This window comes from Coturnix japonica, chromosome 1, assembly GCF_054131305.1.
Source record: "Coturnix japonica strain WE chromosome 1, WE-NBRP24, whole genome shotgun sequence".
Taxonomy (NCBI): Eukaryota; Metazoa; Chordata; class Aves; order Galliformes; family Phasianidae; genus Coturnix; species Coturnix japonica.
In genome coordinates this window covers 87,229,212-87,252,042 of record NC_140663.1, presented here as the reverse complement: position 1 = coordinate 87,252,042, position 22,831 = coordinate 87,229,212, and the positions used below count along the sequence as shown (strand labels likewise).

Sequence of the window (22,831 nt, the reverse complement as noted above, 5' to 3'; positions counted from 1 at the left end):
GTCGGCAATGATTGTGGGTGACAACTTGTGATAGAATATGAAGGTAAACATGTCCTACAGACAGGACTCAGTATGCAGACCTCAGATCTCATTACACCTTCTTATCATTTTAATACTGAAGATGCCTCATGGATGGTAGATGAGTTTTGATTCGTCAAAAAGACTGAACCAGGGGAAATAAGGATGTATTCACAGATCCAGAAGCCAGGGACATGTGCTCACAGACATAGTATCAATACTGGATTTGGTGACATAGGTAAGCAAATACACTGAAGACAGAGGAGACAGAAATTTAGGTACAGCACATGACTGACTGCTGATGTAGTACTATTTCAGGATCAGATCACCATTTATGACAAACCACTATTCAGAATACTTGATATGTTGACAATAGAGGATGTTCTAGAAGAAAAAAGAGATATAAAAAAATTAAAAGTTAGAATAGTTATAGATTCAGGGATTAAAAAAAAATAAAAAATAAAAGAGGAAGGAAGAAAATAAAAAAAAAAAAAAGAAACGGGCCAGGGAATTAGGATCAGAAAGCTTAACTTCATTCCTATGACACCCTTAGTAATAATGGGAATAAGGAGGATATTATTAATAGCAAAATAAGCCAAGAAATTGCAATCAGAACCTTGCATTTAATACTGAGAAGGCCTTGGGTAGGCTTCTTGCCCAGGATGGAGCCAAAATGGACCCAGTAATATGTTTAAGAGTGTAGAAGACTACTGGAAAGAAGAAATGCATCCCCCCACATTCACAGAGCTTAATCTATAATATGTAAGATGCTAGAAGGCAACAACATGAACAGAGAAGATCTGAAACATGTAGAGAATCTTGTAATCTCATTAGTGGAATCAGTGAAGTAAGTTAAGCACCTAATTCTTAGGAACCGCAACTGACTTTACCTAAGCACTGAAAACTGAGCATGATGACATCCTACAGCTCAGTCAGGACACTTTTTTCCCTGCGGATTATACTGCTCTGCTTTCTTAGGACAGTTTTCACAGTGTTTCTGGCACATTCAAAATTGCTCCTCAAACAAATATCCAAAGCACGAGAAATAGGGATACTAATGTTATTGACCAAGTTCTGTTTTGCAATGCCTTCTTCGTTGTAAGTGATGAATGTAGCACATTATCCCCAAAATTACTACTCAGTCTGCAAGGACAATTTTTTTTTCTGAGAAATTGCAAGGTAGTTAATTAATTAATTTGACTTAAAGTTAATTAAAATTTTACTCCTTTAAGAAAAGAGTTGGTCATAACATATGTCAGTCTTTTTCCACTAATGACTTCAGAAAGAAAATATTATAAATTCTCGAACTTTATTTTAAAAGGCTGTAGAATCCCTGCATATATTCCTCAGGAAAACTGATGGTTAATTATTTAATATCATTTATTAATTTTTACACAATCACAGTAAGTCTGAACATTTTCATTGTGGCATAAAAACTAATTAGCAATCAAATCTGCACACAAAACTTCTGTTGTCTCTGGTTTATTAAGAGTCTGAGGGATACCAGGTAGCAGCAACAGAAATGCAATGTAAGGATGCAGTTCCCTTTCATAAGTCACGTGGCCCACATGCTTTTTGGGCAATGGTTCCTTAAAGACTCCTAATAATGCCATTTACACTGCTCAGAGAAGGAGCACTAGCAAGAAAAATGCAACTGTATTTGCCCATAGAGATTGTATAAATGTGACAGAGACAGAGCTCTCCCTTTTGACCTCATACGACAGATGGTTGTCACTACTATTTCAAATTAAGGATCGTATGCTCCATCAGCATTCTGTGGAGATGCTTAACAGCCATAAACAGCCAGCTCAACTGGCTGGTGTGCTTTACTTGCTTTATTGTATTGGTGAGTCTAGTCTACTCTTCATAGTTGAAATATGATAGAAGATACTAGGTAAATTCAAAAGATACAGTAATGCTACATTCTTCTCCTACATTTAAATAGAGTAAAAACATATCCCTTTGACTGTACATGAAATGAATTGATTTTTCATGCACAATATAGTATATAACAAAAGGATGTGATAATCCTCTTGACATGCATTATGATAGGACAAAAATACGTCTAAACTTCACTCAAAAGACTTTAAATCAGTAAACAATGTTAAACTTAATATGTAGTCCTACTGTGAGAAAAATACTCTGAGGATATGAAAAGTAAAGACCAAATAACATTAATTCTAGAATACATTTTTTAAAAAAAATATATTTTTGGATATCTAACAGAAGCCAGTCATCTTGCATCCTCTTGTATGCTAATACTTCAGGAATACAAAGGTAGTTTTTGTATATATTCATGAGCATAATACTCAAACTTATAAATACAATTTATGAGAAATCTATGAATAAACATATTCTGGCATTTCCAATAAAGCTTCCAACATCCTTTCATATTTTATCTTAATGCATCTTTATCCTTTCTTGTTGTATCAGTTTATTTAAAGAATTTATATACACTGAAGGAAAGGCTGAGATTTAAATTGCACAATAAGAAGTGGAAAGAGGGCTTTTGTTTTGCTGTGGTCTTAGGTAATCTTGTTTTGTTCTTAGTTTAGTGGACAGGAAAGCAGAAAAAAACTCATATGAAACTATTTATTTATTTATTTATTTATTTATTTATTTCCCCCGGAGCAGATTGGAAACAAGAATTAGTTGAAATACTCGAGCCATTATTAATTTCAGAGCTATCCGGGTAACTTTGAAGAGACAGATTGATGGTGATAAAAATTCAGGGTAGTTTTTAATACGTAGTAGTGCTGCAGTGTGTTACATCTAGAGATCAAAACACAAAACTGATCAACAGTCTTTCTAAAAAATTTGTGAATATTTAATTTTAAATTATTCTAGAAGCATGATGAAGATAACAATAGTTCATGAAAAAAAAACACCACTATGACATTTGACATTTTGACTAAATATTCTTGTGCTGAAGAAATTGATAACAGTAGCCAGCTGGGGTCAGGGAATGCAGACAACTGGAAATGTGTTTCAGATATGCTCCTCATTTCTCTAATTCCTTCTCCAGCCTCTACTTCACTGCCAGGATCTTCTCCTTTCATCATCATTGAGTCTTGCAGACACTCACCTGCACTTGCAACAGGGATAGATTTTCCCATTAATACCAGACTGGCCATATTCAGGGTTTTGAGTGAAAGTAGTAAGGAAAGTCTTCACTGTGATCTAAGACTTCTAAAGCAGTATGACATTAAAAGGCAAGATTTTGTACAGAAAATTATTACTAATAGTGACCTTGAGCATACTCAAGGTCCTGCAGCTAATTGTTAGCAATCTAAACTGAATTTCAAGTCTAGAAGAGTTAAGTATGAATTAGTTTAGACGTTTCAGTGCAAAAAACAGTTCAAGATCTAAAGTGCTTATGACTTGAAACAAGTTAATTGCTAGTCAGTGCTCTGAATCATGAGATAGACTGTTTTTAATGGGATATGAATAACAGTAAACTTGATAAGCAGTCTTCAGAAGAAAGAAAAGTTAAAACATATTGTCCAAAATTATAAAAAGAAGAACCATATTTAGGCTATGTAAATGTAATTCTTAAATATTATAGAACAATATAATTTTTCTACTTGATGTATTTAGTAACATATTTAGATATATATAACAATGATATAATGAAACTTGATCGTATTGTATGAGATGTTTTGATGCAGCTTGCAGAATGCATATGAAGTTATAATGCCTTATAAAGGAAAAATTTGCCTTTTTGGTCTTTAAATGAATCTATATGGATACAGTCACAAGCAAGAACCAGCGAACAAGAATTAGAAATGACACAGGAAAGGTGAGTTTGCATATCAATTTGATAATACAGATAGAAATGAAGGTGTATATAATCAGGCACTTTATATTAGCATTATTGATTACCTGAAGGGTGCTGGCTGTCACAAGAAAATGTCAAATGCACTAATTAGATTACCGTACAACTTGTATAAGAATTAAATGCACAAGGGATTGCAGTGAATGTGTCTTTGTTTCTCACACTTCTTTTTTCCTCAACATATGTTTTACATCTGCTGGATGATGGCACCAAGAAATACAGCTTCTGCATGCAGATTTGTTTTGGGATATTCAGTAAGTTTATGTATGCAGACAGTGTGATTCCTATCTCTGGTTCACCAACAGATCTACAAAGCCTCTTAAAAAGATTAATTACAGCTCACATCAATTTTGGCCTCTAGATGTCATGTAAAGAACATAACACCAAAGAAGAAGCAAAATAATTTTGATTATATCCATCAGAGAAGGCAGGGAGAATAACAGATAAGTGCTGGAATTTTAAGAATGGTTTGGTTTTCTGTTTGCATCTTTGTAAATATCTGAAGTTCTTGAAAGTAAGTGGGAAGTAGGAAGAAATAAATTCAGTGGAAGAAACTAAACTGATTGAAGAACTTGTGTAAATCAGTAAGATCTGAGGAAAAACTAAACAGGGTTCAAGAACTCTGAGATGTCATATAACTTATATTCAGGGTTAAAATGGTACATAAAACACAATAGCTGTCAAGGATGTTATAGAAATGCAGTTATACATCTGACCTTTTGAATCAAGCTCTGCTGATAGTTCCAAGCATATCTCAGAATACTTTTGATACCACTCATAAAAACAATTTTCCAAATTTTATTTGCAATTTTAAGCTACACAGTGCAAACACCATAAAAACACATTGCTCCATAACAACATTTATCCACGGATCTTAAAATGCATTAGTCTAGCAAGTGTCATATAAAATAAGCAAACGGAATTATGTTCATTTTTGCAGATCAGTGAATAGGAAGAAAGTTATTGAAATACAGGTCACAACAGTAGCTCCAAAATGATAGCAAAGCCAGAAGAAGAACCTTGAAATCTTTTCCCCACCAAATTAAACTTCCATTATCAAATATTAATAAAAAATATGACAGAAAATCAATTTAGATTCTACAGGGAATCTTACATGATGAGTTTCCAAGGGAGTATGTTTTTCTGTTTAGTAATATACTGGAAAACCGTTGGGCATTTGCAGGCTTAGATGCCATCAGCTAACAACTTATCATCTTTATGCAGACACTGGGCATTCTGGCAGCATAAAATACCTATGTTTAGTAGAGACTCGGAGAAAGTCTGTGTCCTACATGTTCTCCAAAGAACATGTAGGACAGTCCAGTAAATTTGACTTGAAATCCCTGAAAGCCACAAAGCAGTATTTGTAAGCTAGGCAACGCTAGGGCTCTCTGCAGCTTCTCCACTATTTGGCTCTATCAGATATAAATCCTTCAATTATCAAAAACTGTGTGCTTTTTCCTGTCCTACATCTTTGTCCTAAGGCTATCAATGGGATTACCAAAAGGCGACATAAAAGTTTTATCTCAGAGATTCTGTTCCTACTCACCATCAATGGCTTCAAGTACAGAAATACAAAATAAAGATCAAGTTTAAGCCAGTTTTTCACTTCTTCGTAATGGCCATTTCAAAACAACGTTGTTAAGTTACTATGTGACAGTACACAGAGTATGACAGTAATTTCATACTTCTTTATGTGTCCATTTTTATTTTCTGTTTTCTCCCACTAAAATGTTTTTCTCTTCTGAGTATTCTTATTAAACAAAAATAGCTGCAACAGACTGACCTTGTTTATCACACTCAATAGATGTAATCCTTTAAGTATGGCATTTTAAGGACTTAAAGAATAATGAGATTAAACCCCACTTATAACCAGTGCATTCTGCTTGAGATGTACATGTGCCTCAAATCCATAAATGTTCTCATTCTTGATACACAACACTGAGTATTTTTAATAATGTTTTGGTATGTTTACACATTTATAGCTTTATTTCATTTTTGCTAGTATTCAAAACTCAAAGAGAAGCATTTCAAGAGAAAATAATGGTTTTACCTAACACTGTTAACCCACAAAATTGGACCCCATTCCTCACTTTGCCTTTCTCCTATGTTCTCAGATTCTGAGGAACATTAAAGCTTAAGTGAAAACAACCTTTTAGAAAATTACTTCTTGCTTCAGCTTCATGCAATGACACCCCCATCTAGGTTAGCCAGTTTCTATCAGTCAATTAAAATTGCCAGTAAGATGTGGAGTGGAATTTTGTGCTAACCACGCAAATTAAAAATGGTGAATTATTTTATTCTCATGCAGATCATTTTTGCCCTAAAATGGAAATCCTATTTCTCGATTTCATTGTAAGTGGTCATCTATAGCAGAAAGTTAGCCAGCCTGTTGAACAAACATAAAATGACACTCTCTTTTAACAAAAAGTAAATGAAACTGTGTACGACTAAGTAGTAACAGAGTCACAGAATGACAGAATTTCAGGGATTGGAAAGGACCTCCAGAGGACTGAATCCAAACCTGCCAAAGCAGACTCTCTACAGAGAGAGGTTGCACAGATAGGCATCCAGAATGGTCTTGAATATCTCCATAAACTAAAACTCTATAACCTCTCTGGAAAGCCTGTTCCAGTGTTCTGTCACTCTTACCATAAAAAGGTTCTTCTGCATGTTAGTATGGAACTTCCTATGTTCAGATTCTAGACCATTTCTCCTTGCCCTATTGATACCTACCACTGAGAAGTGCCTGGTCTCACCCATTTGCCTCCCATCTCCTTATGGATATTTGTAAAAATTCTCTCTCAGTCTACTTTTCAGCAGGCTGAACAGATAGTTTACTCAACCTCATATGAGAGATGCTCCAGGCCTTTTATCATCTTTGTGTCCCTCTGCAGGACTCCTTCTAAGAGATCCCTGTCTTTTTTGAACTGAGGAGCCCAGAACTGGACACAGTACTCGTAGTGTGGCCTCACCGGGGCAGAGTAGAGGAAGAGGATGATTTGTCTCAACCTGGTGGCCACACTTTTTAATGCATCCCAGAATACCACTGGCCTACTTTATCACAAGGACATACTTTGGCTCATGGCCAACACTTCTGAAATAGTTCTGAAAATCCAAGGGTTAAGTAATAACAATTTGAAGTCTCCCATGGTGAGAAAATTCTGTTCAAGACTCTGAAGAGTCTTTTCTGCCTAAAATGGCATTTGGCATATCAAATCTTTGAGGCTTTGGAATGATAGTTCATGAGTTTGTATGATCACAAACAGTATGGAAAAGAACTGAAAAGATTGAGCAGGAAATTATTTTAAAAGCATGGTTTTTTTCCTCTTCTAAAAGATCCTAACCTTGAGAAAGAAATTGTTTCTAGAAATTAAATAGTGAAATACAAATGAATTTTTAAAATACCATTTAATATTTTGTGTCTTGAAATTAATTAAATTAAAATATATTTCAGGAATACAAAGTGCCTTTTACTCAATTTAATCACTGGTTAATTTGATCCTCCATTTAATTTGATCTAAACCCCAGGAATCAAATCAGCTGTATTAAAAATAGCAAAACTTTCACTCCTTATTTTGATTAATTTTGATCGCCTTAGGCATGTAATATTGGATAATTCAATCACTGGTTATAGAACATTGCCATTTTAATTAATTATGAAAATGAAAAAAAAAATGAGTGAGAACAGAGATAAAAGCTCAAGGAAGAAAATGTATTTATAACAAAAGGACAATTACAACTCAATGTTGTGTTATTAAGACATTATTACGGCAGACTTTAGTTATACCATTTGTCATTGTAACCTACTTGCTTACTGTTCAAACCTGATAAGCACCTTAATCTCTGATTATACTGGAAGCATAGAAGATCAAAATCCAATGTGAACATTTGCCTCCTCTTGAGATTCACTTGCAAGTAGAGGCCACTCATAATTAATATGTATTTTAGCATTCTAAGGAATTTCAATCCCTGCCTCAAGGCAAGTCTCCTTGGATATGTTATTTCTCCTTTATTTCCCAACTTTTCAGGGAAAATATGCTGTAAGAACAGTCTCAGAAAGCAAATGAAATTATTTAAACAAAGGTGAGAAGGAGATGAAAATAGCATGTTTCTTCATTATTTTCCATCCCTCTTGTTCTATTCACCTTTCTTTCACACTACCCACCATGTCTCATTGAAGCAGAAAATGAAATTCTGGTGGTTTAGAAGAGAAATGCAGGTTTGCTGAAAATGTGCTGAGGTTGGTAGCACTCAGAAAAATGTAGATTGGTGCCATAATTAAGTGCTGACCAAGCAGACTGGAATCTTGTAGATAAATTATACTGCAACTTTCCTTTGTAAATATGGCGGGAATGCTGATGTAAATTATATACAGCATAATACATTATTCTATTCTGTTCTGTTCTATTCTATTCTATTCTATTCTATTCTATTCTATTCTATTCTATTCTATTCTATTAATAATTCCTGATCCAAGGAAACAAGATGATGATAATTAAATAACAGTGTAGAATTTAAAGAAAAAAAATGGGATCACATTTCCCATTTTTGTTGTTGTTGCTTGTTCTTGTTTTTGTTTTATATTTTTCACTTTCTGTTTGCTTTTTTTGTTTGATTGGTTTCTTTTAGGATTAATGGTATTGACTAACTGGTCCATGAATATGAATACACTAGTTAGAAACTACTGGAATTCTGAGATAGAATTTGCCACCTCTGGATCAGGCACCAGCCAAAGTTTTAAAGAGACTCTCTTTGCCTTTTGTTTTGTTTTGCTTTGCTTATTCGCTGTTTTTGTTTGTCTTTGTTTTTGTTTTAGCAAATTATGATCTGCTGATGTCTATCCTTGAGGCTTCTCCCCACTGGTCCTAGATTTCAGTGATTCATGAAAGGACATCGAATAACTAAAATCTGATCAATAAAAATATGAAGTTTGTTTAAAATGGATTAATCAAAATAATGAAAAATATCTTCCTCCCAATATAATAAGTTCTTGGGTCATAACTGGTTCCCCATTTTCTTGATTATATTTGAGATATATGTGATATATATCCCAATTTTGTAGACATAGATGTTTAGGATGATTTTAGCTATAGTAAGACCAAAGTCAGTGGATAGTAAAGGAGTTACCATTGTTCGGTTCCCTTGAAAAAATGAAGTATTCTGGGAACATCTTTTTAGACTCAATAAACCAGTAAGAGTTTTCATAGCTAATTCTATTTTCATCTCTTTATCTGATCTTTTTAAGTCTGTTGTTCAATTCGGATTGTAATGCAACAGGACACTAAATAATTGGACAGTCACTCAGGATGGAATTTCAAAACCGTATGAAGTCTTGGCCTGGCAGCAGTGAACAAAACATACGTAGGCGTGTAGCAGATTCTGTTCTGCTGCATAATGTGCATTTTTGGAGTGGTTGGAAATCTGACTTCTCTCATGAAGCTCTCATAGCTCTTTAGCAGATACTTTACCATATTAAAATTACCGTAGTCAAGAAATAGTATATACTCCCACTTATCCATCACAGCCACTACTTGTCTATCCTCAGAGTACTCCTATTTATTGAGCTTGTTTGCTTTCCACATTCCCATTCCAACACTTAGTAATTCAGATTAATTTTTCCAGCACAAAATCTATTCTTTGTGATACATTTTCTATTGATTATTATTTTCATATTCTAAACAGACTGCACTTATTCCTTTATGGTTGGATAAAATTGATGAGAGATTCCTACAAAGAAAATAATCCTTAGTGACCTTACAAATTTGCTATGTGTATTCAGATATTTTAAGTGTAAAACTTCAATAGAAGAAGGAAATTTTCTAAAGAAATCTGTCTGTACATCTAGTTACAACTTTTGAATTGTTCTTAATTTGGGCTCGGGGCTATTCTCCGACATTGCATATACTGGTTTTCAGCAGGTAACATAATTTCTACAGACAGTTTATACTGAAAGACAATTTAAGGCTCTAAAAATAAATTAAAAAAAAAAAAAAAAGAAAACAAACAAACACAAAAGTTTGCTAGCAGTAGTGTTCAGAATAACACTTCCACAGTTTTATAGTACTCTTTCCTTCAATTGTGTGATCTACCAAGACAGCTTAAAAGAGGTTTATTCTTTTTACTCTTAAAAATGAGAAAACATTGACAGTGATTAAAAACTTGTCTGTAAATGTAAGAGACTGACTAAGAAAGAGAAGAAATAATAAGATACAAGTTTGAATTATTTTGAAAAACAAAGAAAAATAATTCATCCATGTTAATATTTGTTTTGGTTTCTACATGTTTTCTTATACCAGCAGACACTGTGGAGCAAATAAATTAAAAGTACCTTATTTACTCTTCCCTAGAATGTCAGTTGTTCCGTATCTTAAGGACCTGCAGTGTTTTTAATTTTCCATGTTTAAAAGCAAACTGTTGAAACTCATTATTTTCAGAAATCATGAGATAATTTCCATTTTTAGCAGGTTTTGTGTGTGTGTGTGTGTGAAAATGCAACCCGAAAAAAAAAAAAAAAAAAAAAAAGATTTTAAGTCATTTTGAAATGTACTTTTATTACTTTTCAAATTTAATTATTATAAGAACAGTATCACTATATTAAAACCTAATTACCTTATACTCTTTCTGGCTTTATGACAATGTTCACAAAATGCTTAATATTCATGTAACATGCTACCTCACCCTGTAATATCACCATATTTATGGAAAGAAATTGTAATCCTCTTTACTGGCTCAGGTTAATTCCAATAAAATATTAAATCCATTTTCTAATCTAAATGAGTTCATTAGGAGAGGCATGGTACTGAGAATACCAAACTCTCTATAGAGTTCAGCTTCATTACATTTCAGCACTGTGCATTTCCAGAGCTGTTGTACTACATTTATGAGGATTTATCTGTACTGTTCCAAAAACATTCATCCTAATTCTGCTCCTTCTGTGCATGCTAATCATGAATATGTTAAGTGGAAATACTAAGCGAGCAGCCAATCTCATCCCCAGATGGGTTCAAGTTATGATTACAGAAGCAAATTTGCCATAAGCGCTCTTAAAGCAGTGCCAGAGAAGAGGAAATGAAGGTGTGGAGATTCTTTTTTTATTTTTTTATTTTTATTTTTTTTAATTCTGTGAGGTGAAAAAAGAAAATTTGCAAGATGTGTAGAGAGCTGGTATTCAAAGGCTGATGTAAACTATTGACCTTGCATTAAGCCTTCAAATGTTATGCATGAAATGATTCTAGACAATTCTAAACAATGTACAGCAAACCCCTCTGGGCTAGATTCTGGCATCTTCCATAGTTTTAAGGGTACCTTTCCACAGAAGTAATCCCACTGATCCTGCAAGAACTGTTGATGAAGTATGGTTTGCTCAAACTTCAGTCTAAATGAAATAATATTTTAACTCTATTAAACTGAATGGCAGTAGATATAATTACTTTTACCCTGGGTAAAAACATCACCACCAAGAGTTTTCATAGACAAAATCTGTATTTTACGTGAAGAAATTATAAACCAAAATTCATACAACAAAAGATATACTCAAATTATTTGCAGTCAAGTGCCAAATATATTATATGCATTAATGATTGATAAGTAGAAAAGTATGGCATCTTTCTTCAAACCCTCTCCTTTTCTCTTTGGAATAACTAATGCATGATTCCTTAGCACAGTTAATGATCCCCCTGTGCTACCCCGCAAGCAAGTCACCGAAACCTTTAATGGCCATACATAATTTTATACACTACTGAAATATGGACAATGTGGATCAGAAGTTACTTTATTTTATTTCTTTATCTAAATAAATAAAGAGCTCAATACTGCTCTTCATTAGACATTACACTTTTTTCTTTTACACTCCTCATCAGAGTTAAGAGAGATAAAAGGAAATAAATTAGATCTGTCTTTTATCTTTTAATAATGGATATGGCTGGCTAGTAATCTGAAGGATGTCCACTCTGAATAGCTTGGCCAATATTAGCTAAATGGCCACTGGTTGTCACTGTTGCTCCACAAAACAGGACCTGCAGATGTGAACTAGCCCTTACAGTCCAAAATTGTAGACTTTAGGTGGATCTCTTTATGTGGCCTCAGATAAAGGCATTCACTGAATTTTAATAGTTTTCAGAAGCGGACTAGTATGTTAAAAAAACAGCTTATGAAAGACAAAGAGATCAGATAATTGGAGCTATGACAAAAAAACACAGCAGTACTAATTCTACACAGAACAAAATATAAACAAACAACAACAGCTAAAAACAAACAACAACAGCAATAAACAAACACATTTTAATCAAAATTATTTCCTTCTGAAGCCCTGATTTAAAGCTGTCATTTTTATGATGATTTAGAGTCTAATCATGCAAATACTCCTAAATGCATTGCAAATAGTTCTCCTTACTTTACAGAAGCTTTTAATTCTCTTTCTACAATCCCTGTGTATTACAGATCTGGACTCCAACTCTGCAACTATCAGTGCTTACTTCTTTGAGTAGTGTCAGTGGCTTAATATCCTCAGATTCTAGCTGCTTAGACAAACCAACCAGTGGTGCAATTCAAAGTGGCAAGCAGTGAATTCCACAGTATGCAGGAACAATTAATTGGCACAAAATTAAATCAAATTTATGTGAAGTTGGTCTTCCTTCATTTGTTTCTTTTTTTTTTTTTCTGAATAATTTTCTTTTTGGAAATAAAGGACTCTACGTAAACAGAAAGCATTATTTTTTTATGATCTACAGATTCCGAGCAAAGTGTTCCACTTTATTGTGTTAGGAGTTTTATATTGGTTCTAGTATAGGGAAGTTTTGCTATAGAAATTGTCAAGTTTCAGAATTTCTTCTAGGTTTTCTGTTCTTTTATTTAGTTAAACAACAACAACAGCAACAACAAAACAATAACAACAACAAACCAGCAGGGGAAATGTTCATATTTAAAACAGGATATTAATTCTAGGTTGGCAGTTATGGGCTCCTCTTTAGTCAGAAAGGAAGCATATTAGTTTGATCATCATTTATTTAAGAGGAAATTAAGTATTTAAGATTAAGGAAATCGGGCTAGGCTAGTTTTTAAAGACTATCCCTGAAAATAAGAATACAAAGTTCTATCAAAAATAAAAATGATCTATTAACTCTCACCTTTCTAAAAAGAAGTACCTGCTTAGCTGGTGAAAATGTACTTTCCACTCAATTTTATTTCATTTCAGTGACCAATTAATAGATAAATAATAATCTATGAGTTATACATAAAGAGTATTTTCAATGCAATCGAGGAACATATATTTTCAGATAATTCTTCTGGCAAGTTCAATTTTCTTGAATATTTTTAGCTTTTCTCTTAGTTTCACTGTTTAAGTAAGTATTTATTCATATACTCATAGTTAAATCAGACCTTTAGCGTATTTGTAATTTTGAAATAATCAATATTAATTTCCTTCACAGGCCAAATATTTCTATGTATCTAGATGACTTCAGTGAATAGTATTTCCACTTGTACAAAAAGGCATCAATTAACTGTGCAAAAACTCCCAAGTTCTCAATGTTCAATCATTATATTTTTTTGAGTTCAAAAGGTCACCAAGCACAAAATAAATTAAAATCAGCAAGCCAGGAACAAAAGTGGTAAGTGATGGAATCCCCACAGTGACTGAGAACAGAAGGATCCTTTAACTATGCTTTCCATTCCACCACTCAAAGATTTCTGCCTTAAGACATGTCAGCTCCAGTTTATCAAAGGAGCAGTGCTCACTCAACAGTCCAGTGCTTGGACTTGAGTTAATGGCTTGTTAGAATGAAACCTTCAGTTGAATGATGCTGTGAAATAATTTTTGTGTTCATTTAAGAGGAGCTGATTATCTGATCCACATCTAGGTACAGGGTTCCCTTTTTACATTTCAGTTCTGTGCCCTACATCTGTGATTTATTAATATTTCATTCCCTTCTGCACCACAAAAGAGTCGGTGAAGCTGCAGAGCAGTATCAAACTTTGCATTGGCTTTCAAATGTATCTGAGTACCCAAAGTATCCAATTTATTGCATAAATTGGAGCCTTCTTTTGCAGCCCACTGAGATCATAGAATCTCCATTCCTTCAATTAAAAATAAATAAATAAATAAATTATGTTATTTTATTTGTAAACATTATAATAAGGGAAAAATTACTAAAATTACTTCAACCTCAGAAAGCTATTTTAAAAACCTTTGTAAAAGATGTGAATTACAGGTTATTCACAACCTGACTACATTTCACTATATTTGATAGTAATTAGTTTTCTTCTGATACTATGGGGTTTCTAAAATTGTCCTTTTAAACATTTTCATATAGAGATTTTGAATTTCTAAGAAAGGAATGTACAGCATAAGGACAAGGCAACTTTTTTTTTTTACATTTTTTTTTTTTGTTTCTTTCTTTGAAGATAACCTGGTTTATAAACACCCTTACCAGCATCTCCCTGAAGAGAAAGTACATCAAAACCAAGCTGTGACATCAAATTGAGAGATAAATCCACACAGGGCTGGATCTCAGAGCTGAAGAATACCCTCCCAACAGGAAACTGATGAAGGGAAGCAGTGTCCAGTTAAGCTGAACACCATGAAGCTAGGCTGCCTGTCTTGGAGGGGCTCACAAAGGAATTTTGCTGTCCAGAAACCAAAAGCAGAAACTCTTGCAGCAACGACAACAAAAAAGCTACTATAGTCATTTTGTGGGCATACAGATGCTTTTCATTCTCAGCATATAAGGATTTCAGTAACATGAAATCTTTTTCAAAAGAGTATGTGGCTAGTCTTTTCCAAAAAATACACAGTGAGGACAGGGGGAAAAAAAAATAAAAAAAAAAAAAAGGCCATAAAGACACCAAATGTCATTTCAATTTTGGCTACACCATCTTTTTACATTTTTCTCCATGGATGCACTAAGTTTGATATTATTCAGTATGGCTCTGGATTTCCATAGGATGAGTAATCATTAGTTTTTAATATATATATTTTTAAAGAAAACATATATAATCACTGCAGTCATTAAGCAAATGCTTAACTATACAACTGTACTAGGAGCAGAGCCGGACCACTGAAATATATAACTTAAATCTTAGCTGGCAATTGAAGTGTGAGGTCAAAATGAGCATAAAAGCATTTCCTAATAAAATGTTTTTAAGAGCTGGTGTCTTTAAAGGACAATAAGAAATAACAGCTAGCAGGCAGGCATTTCTATTCAAAAAAACCTACAGTCAAAAATAACCACCAAAGACAGTTAAGATCGATTGCAATCTTTTTATCAATTCAGTTTTGACACTGAGCTCCCACGTTGCTGATCTGCCCCCCAGACACTGCATAGAACTAAATGGAGAGACAAAGCTGCAATCTCATGACCTTAAGCATACATCCACCCAATTTTTCAGATGCACCTCATCACTACTCTGGGAAGCAGGCTGTCCTGTATCATCAGACATGCAGCTGTTTGTATTTGCACCCACAGAATGAAGTGGGGAGGAGGGTATTTAAAGCTGCTCTTTGTTTGTGACTGAGTTACTTACAGATCCCACAGAAAGAAAAAAACTCCATCTGTGATTTCTCCATTTTCCTCTCTCTACAAAACCTACATATAATTTTAAAATCTCTGGTCACTGCTGAAAGTATTTAAATGTTCTTTTGCATTTCTGTGACAATAATTCCTTTGTATAGTGGTAAACTGTCAGAGAAAGGGCCTTTGCCTTTATTCCTACATATTTGAAAGGAAGAAATGAGAAAAAGAGGGGGGGGGGGGGGGGAAATGTTTTTTCTATTATTTTGCTTATCCATTGCCTGCAAACCAGCTAGAACTAGAAATCAAAGCTTTTAACTATCATTATTATTTTTTTATAAGGCAGCAAACTGCTAACTTCTTAAACGTATTTGACCTGAGGAGAGGATTCATTTCAGTCAGCGTACTGAATCGTATCTGCTGAGTCCACTCCAGATAAGTTGAGCAATGAAAATATAAGTGAAGAAAGCATTGCAGTAGGATGGTGGAGGAGGAAAGCAGGTAGTGATGGAATAAGACTGCCTGGTGCAAAACGAAGCAGCATATATTTTATTCTGGCAGGAATGATTTCCTAAATAGGAATAATCAGTTATGCCATCAATTAAAGATGAGATTTCAGTGCAGTCACTGATGAGGAAGAAAAAAAGCATTTGCATGACTTTTCAATTTATTACTATTTATTTTCTATTTAAAATAATAAAATAATAATAATAATAATAATAATAATAATAATAATAATAATAATAATAATGATAATGATAATAATAATAATTTAAAAATAGAATAAAATAAAATAAAATAAAATAAAATAAAATAAAATAAAATAAAATAAAATAAAATAAAATAAAATAGAAAATAAAAAAGGATACTTAGTCCCAAACAGCACCATAGAGAATAAAGAAGAGAGTATATGCGAGACTGTACAAAAAGGAAGTAAAACATGTAGAGAAGGGTACTGTTGGTTGGCATGTTTTGTTATACTCTTATTGCTATTTCTAAAAATGCTTTATGTTTTTACTTTCTGAATGTTCCCCATATTTTAGGAACAACAATATGACAGTAAAGCTCTTGATGAAACAAAAACAAACACCTCATAATTTTTCTAATTAGATCCTTGAAGTCCTTGAAGGTGTTCAAGAAACTTTTAGATGTTGTACTGAGGGACATGGTTTAGAGGGGAAATATTAGTGATAGGTGAATGGTTGGACTGGGTGATCTTAGAGGTCTTTTCCAACTTTGGTGATTCTATGATAAGCAGATATGATTTAAAATAGTGTAGGAGGGCTGCTATGGAAGTAATGTCTCCTACTTTATTATGTTGGCCAAGGACATCAGAGACAGATGTTGGTGGTATAGCAGTAGAGGATGAACCTTGCCATCAACATTCCATTACATTTTGTTACCACATGATGGATGGCAGTAGAGGGACAGTCTAACAAAATGTCATCTGATGTGGAAGTGTGTTTGAAGCAAAGGTGTGTCATTTAGTTCCTCTGCATGGAAAATAATGCCCCCATTTACATTCATCAGCACTCTGTGGAGACCAAACTGCAGATTGCACAGTGAGGCAATGGGTAGTACATTTCAGCAGTGGCAACAGCAACAGTGGATCACTTGCAGTGGTGCAGATTTTTACAAGCACAGTATGTGGGCTTGTGTACATTGCTAGTAAAAAAACATAGCTCACAGAGGTGACTACACTGAAAAATAATGTTTTGTAGCTGAGAATTTTGTACATCGAATAGTGTTATTGTCCTCTTTGTGTCTGCTGTAGCTTCCAAGGAAAAAGATGGGAGGCATAACTTTTGGAGTGACCTATGTATATTTGCTTATGTAGCAAAATATGTAGCAGAAAGTTATAAAAGATAAAAAATATATAATATGGGATGGCTAGGACTTGCTTGCTATACTTGTCAAAAATGAGAAATATTTTGGCACAAAAATATAAAGATTTTTCAATACACTAAAAGTACAAAAAAAGGAGAAGAGAGAAAAGTGAGTTGAATTCCAAATAGTAATTGTAAATTGTAAAGCTCTGAGAGGAAATCAGAACTCAATACTTTTTTTATTCTTTATGACAATCTAGGTTTAGGAGCAATATTTTTCTTGAAATATTTTTACAAGTAAATAAACTTATTCAAAGGCAACTTCACTGAAGGAATGCAAGACTCATTCTGAATGCTGTTCTTGATAATATTTCAGCTTTTCCCTGCTGCATGGCCTTGGCAAGTCATTTCACCTTGGAGCACTTCTGGCTCCAGACCTCTCTTTCTCTCTGCTCTATACAAAACAAGCTCTTCAGAAGCTTATTGCTTAATATCCAATATGAACACAAGATCAGGTACCAATTCAGCTGCAGTTTCTAGGCACTGCTGTAATGCCATTAAAAACAAAAGCAACTGAAAAAGAAATACTCTTTTTTTTCCTACTATTTGGCAGTACTCTGAAAGCAAACTAGTCCAATTGAACATAGGCAATTCTACACAGTTATACCAGAAATGAACTGTATTAAATGAACTACATTAAATCATAGGCTTGTTTTTAATGATGAATTTTTAAGTGATTAACACTGTAATAGCAGCAGTAATTCAAACTATTGACCTTCTCAAAGTACTAGTTGTCTAAAAAAATGTGTCAAAAACTATATGTGATGCACTACAAAAGCATCATAAGAAAGTATCTCTCTTTGCAAAAAAGATGCATACCAGAAAAAGCTAGAAAAACCTAGACAAAAATGTAACCTGAATATTCGTCAGACTGAACTCATAAGCTTTTTTCCTACGAATCAGAATCCAGACTTAGTGGCAAGCTTCTGAAAACTTGCACAGCTCTGATAAGAAAGGACATCTCTCATAAATATTCATTAAAAATTACCTTTTCTGGATCATGAATTTTTCAAGCAGACACTGGTTTGACCTCTGCAAGGAACAGAAGTGAACCCATAGCAGAATGTCTCAATTTTCTGAAAAAAAAAAAAAAATAATTAAATAAATTAAAAAAAAAAATAGGTTTTCTTCTGGATGAGCATCTACTTTGTACACTACATGAGGCTGCAGGTCAATTACCTTTGCAATCCAAGCATCCAAGCAATAATACCAAATTCAAATTACAGTCTTTAAATCCTGAATTGTTATCTTATTTTCTTGAAAAATTGATTGTGAGGAAAGATTTGCATTTTAAACCATTTTCTAAATTGGCAGCCCCATTTCTCAGTCATCTTTTAGTTCAAACAACAGTTTTAATTGGTAATTCATTAACACCTCCTGAGCTGGGAAGCCTGGAATATGCTTGCAAGTCTTCTCAAGCTGTTCTGTCCTGCTAGCTCTCAGGAAATCAGGAAGTCATTTCACATATACGTTACCACACAGGATAAAACACCTGTTATTTTATCACCGGTTGATACATTGCTCATTATCAACATCTACTAGCAAAGGATGCATAAATGGCTGCACTGATAGCTGCACGCAAAATGTGTTGCGCTGAAGAAGCCCTCATTGTTTATGCTGTCTTTATTATGTCTGTTTCACACAGGCAGTTCAGTCTCACTTTTGCTAAGGCTTGTGATGACGATTTTTAACAACCTTAGGTTTTAAAATGTTGTCATAACCTCAGCAGGTTCAACTTTTTGCTGATCTTTACCATAACATGTACTAGATGTACACATGAAAATACCATCAGCCAATGAAGATGTGAACAGTAGGCTTTATATCTCAAGTCTACAGTTCTACACACAAAGGAGTGGCTTGGGGAGGATCTGGGAACTATTCTATACAACCATATTTCAACTCTTCCAGTACGGAAGAGAGAAATATTGTTCTTTTTGTGGATTAACATATACATACTGTAATAATTTTTCCTTAGTACCTTATGATTTCAAGTCTATTTGAACATCAAGTATGGAAATGAGATATTTCTTCTAATTATTTCTCTTAGTTGTAGGTATCCCTGTAGGAGATGTGTTAAGCAAAATATATATATGATTTTTTTTTATTTTTTTTTTTCTATTCAATTTTCTCTCTTCTGCTTCTGTGAAGGCAATCCTTATAAATGGAGTTCTAAATGTAACAGGACTGTAGCTAACAGGGAAAAAATTGGCAGGCTGGAAATTTTAGATTTTGGCATGCTTTTACAAAATTCAGCTTAGCACACTGCTCTCAGACAAGATAATTCATTTAAGCAAAACTGCATGATTTGCTGCTTGTGCTGAACATAAAATCCTTCTAGTGCAGAAACTTAACAGGACATGTTAGGAGGATTTAAACTATGTATTCACACAATTTTAGCAACAACCAAAAAAGTTATATTGGAAGAGTATGAATTGTATCTCTGCAAGCATGGTAGAGACAGACATCTGTCTGCATCAGCATAATAAAACTTCACCGGAGTAATAAATACATTCTAAAAATGGTTGAAAATTGTTCAGCATGGAAGGGCACTTTTAGAAACTTTATTCTTTTTTGTTGACTCTTTGTCTTTAAATGTGTTTCTTTAATCTGTTTATGAGTAAAAAAAAATGTATACTTTGAATGCTGAAGTAGAATGGTATGTTTGATACAGAAGACAGATATCCATCAATGACTCTTATTGTACTTTACATTTCCACAGTTATGTACCGAATTGAGGAAGGAGAGAGAGGAAATGAAGCCGAAGATTCAAGATGTGGCAAATAACGTATGCTCCCGTTTTCAAAGGCAAGGTGCATATATACATATAGGCTATTCATTATGAACAGAATTGCTATTTGCCTATTTCAAATGGAATCCAAACGTGTTCAAGCACAGCAAGAATACCGAGAGCAAAGAGTGCTTAATATTCTAGCCCAGCTCACTGAAAAAAGCACTGAATTGACAGAGCAGTGTTCTGTAGAGCAACATGATGTGTCTGCTTTAAATGGAGAATAATGGATTTAAGTTTAGTGCAGAACTAAAGGGCTCAATTACTATTCATGAATTCTGAAATGTTCTACTACAGAAACTCCTTTTGCATGAAATGTTCATCAGAATCAATATGCAGAACTACAAAAAGTAAACCTTGCCCCCTCATACAATACAGTACTTACCTAGATTTGTGCATTTACAAAGAGCATTGCTATGGCATTTATCTAAAACCGTCCAGACTACTATTTAAAATAAATATGCTTCGGATAGCTGTTGTAGGGAAAGCTACTCTATTACAGCCATTTTCTTTAGTTCTTAGACATCCACATTTCCATTTGACCAGACTGAGGTGTGTTCTGCTCTTTGAGACAACAGTTTTTGTGATGCCTGAGTGTAGGCTTTTAGCCAGTAACTCAAGAAGGCTGATTTGTCAGCCCTTTGAATGGTTTCTGCCATGTAACTGTGCTTTTGATGGAAATTATACTAACAGTGAATGAACAGAAGTTCCAGAAATTATTTTCTATTTTATATATAATTATTTTACAACATACTCCTTCCATGTCTCATCATTCTCTATAGTTATACTTTGTAAGCTTACTATTAAAAATAGGTTTTAATCAGTTGCTAAAATGCAAGCAGGGAATTTCTCTTCTATCTTACACAACACATACAGGCATGTAATGATATCTCATGGAATTATTCTTGAAATTTAGGCTTATCAGCATTCAGATGTAACTTTGCTTTGCAGTCTGCAGTATTCAATGTAACAAGGACTAATCAGAGCAGAAATTTTTAATCTGAATGAAAGAAAGGTAATGCAAAATTACTTTAAGATATGGAGTTTTTCTGTTGATCCTTTATTATCTTCAACTAACATTTAATCTTACAAACTCATATATCTTGTATTATTTTTTAAATTACTTAGAGTCAAACTAGTCATCTATCTACTTGGAAAACAGACGACAGTCAGTATTTATTAGCATACAAATGCTGCTAATTCTTCAAACATTAGTGTTTCCTGCATTATATTTGAGATTATATTTTAAGAGTCAAAAACGCTGTTTGTTTCCTGATTACACAGATGACTGTGTTGGTTCTGAAGGCTGCTTCTAGAGGCTTTGTGTTAACAAGCTACTTCAGTTTGCATATTCCATCTTTCAAAGTAACATATGCATAATTTTATCATCGTTGTGTGCCATCTGGAGCATACTGATTGAACTGCAGTTTTAAAATGAAGTCTATGGAGTATTTTGGTTGATTTTATGTGGAAGAATTACACACTTCAAAGCTTCTCTCATATAACGTGCATGGAGTTTGTTTAGGACTTTGCACATATTTATGTTAGCGTATGAACTTCAGTTTGAAATTAAGCTTTTTTCTTTTTTCACTCTTTTTATTTTATTTTTACAATGAGCAGGAGTCCTGTAGAGTAAAAAGCAAACCTTATGCTTATCACACAGGAGATTTTCCCATCATGATTCCTCAGCCAAGTGGAACAAGATAAGGACAACAAAATAGCTGTTTGCTGCTTTATATTTCTAAATCTGAAGAATTAATGGAGAGGTTAAGCCACAAACCTCCTGCAAAGAAAATGTAATAAGCTGGTGACGCCAATCCAGGGTCATTTGACAAGGAAACCTGAATGCTATTAGTTCCCACTAAATCTTTTCAGAAAAATAGGTGGGAAGTCACTTTTTAAAGGAAGAAGGTCAAGAGAAGATCTGGAAAGGAATTACTATAGGATCAGAAATGTCATTATCGGTGCTAAGTTCATCCAAATAAGAGCAAACTTATTCACAGAAAAGAAGGATTCCATGGCCAAGTAATGCAACAGATAATGAAACCCAGAAATAATAGATTAGGGGCAAAGAATATAAAGAGAAGACACGAGTGTCATATGTTCATTTCATGAATGAGAATTCTATTTCCTTGCACTAAACAAGAACTCGTTTGTTTGTTGTTGTTGTTTTTTTCCTTTTAAAACATAAAAATCTATGTCTGGCTCCATTTTGCTCAAGACCATATACTCCTAAAAGGTGAAACTGCAATAATTGCATTGTTGGCACACTAGAAATGGCTGAGCTGAAGCCTTCAATGGTGGATCTGTGGATCTAGAGGAGCTAGACACAAGATCCTGTTTTCCTAAGAGGCTCACAGACACAAGGCAGTGGGAAGCCACTTTCTAGGAAAACCTAGATTTTTGAAGGTGTCTTCCTTTATGAATTTCATCAGGCTCACGTGGCAAAGTGGTTTGATTAAAATTTGAATTTCTATAGAGATTATCTTTAAAAATGCATCAGTTGAGGATGATCTCACAAAAGGTAGATTGATCTGACATTGTTAATTCGGTAGCTAAGAAAACATAATTTAGATGAAGTTGTATTTGCATCTCACAGTGTAGTACCAACTACAGCTCCTGTGTCACCCTACTCAAGTTCTTTAATGCATCTTTGTTAAATGGTGACAAAGACTAGACTCAGACAATTTATATCATGCAATCTAATGTCACTAGGACCACAGTTGATGTTACGTTAGGTAGAAAAATTTATCAGGGTTCATCCAATTGAAACAGTATAGATTAATTCTGTTGC

At 33.9% G+C, this 22,831-nt stretch overlaps 1 long non-coding RNA gene across 1 annotated transcript in view; it reads right to left on the bottom strand.

Annotated features, from left to right (window-relative positions):
• Positions 1–2,688: 2,688 nt before the first annotated feature.
• The window catches only part of LOC107322263 (uncharacterized), a 78,480-nt gene continuing 58,337 nt past the window's right edge, over positions 2,689–22,831 (bottom strand). The window contains exons 4-5 of the long non-coding RNA XR_001558877.3: positions 18,238–18,325; positions 2,689–3,103 (exon numbers count right to left, since the gene is read on the bottom strand). This is a non-coding gene — a long non-coding RNA (uncharacterized LOC107322263). The remainder of the gene's footprint in view (positions 3,104–18,237; positions 18,326–22,831) is intronic.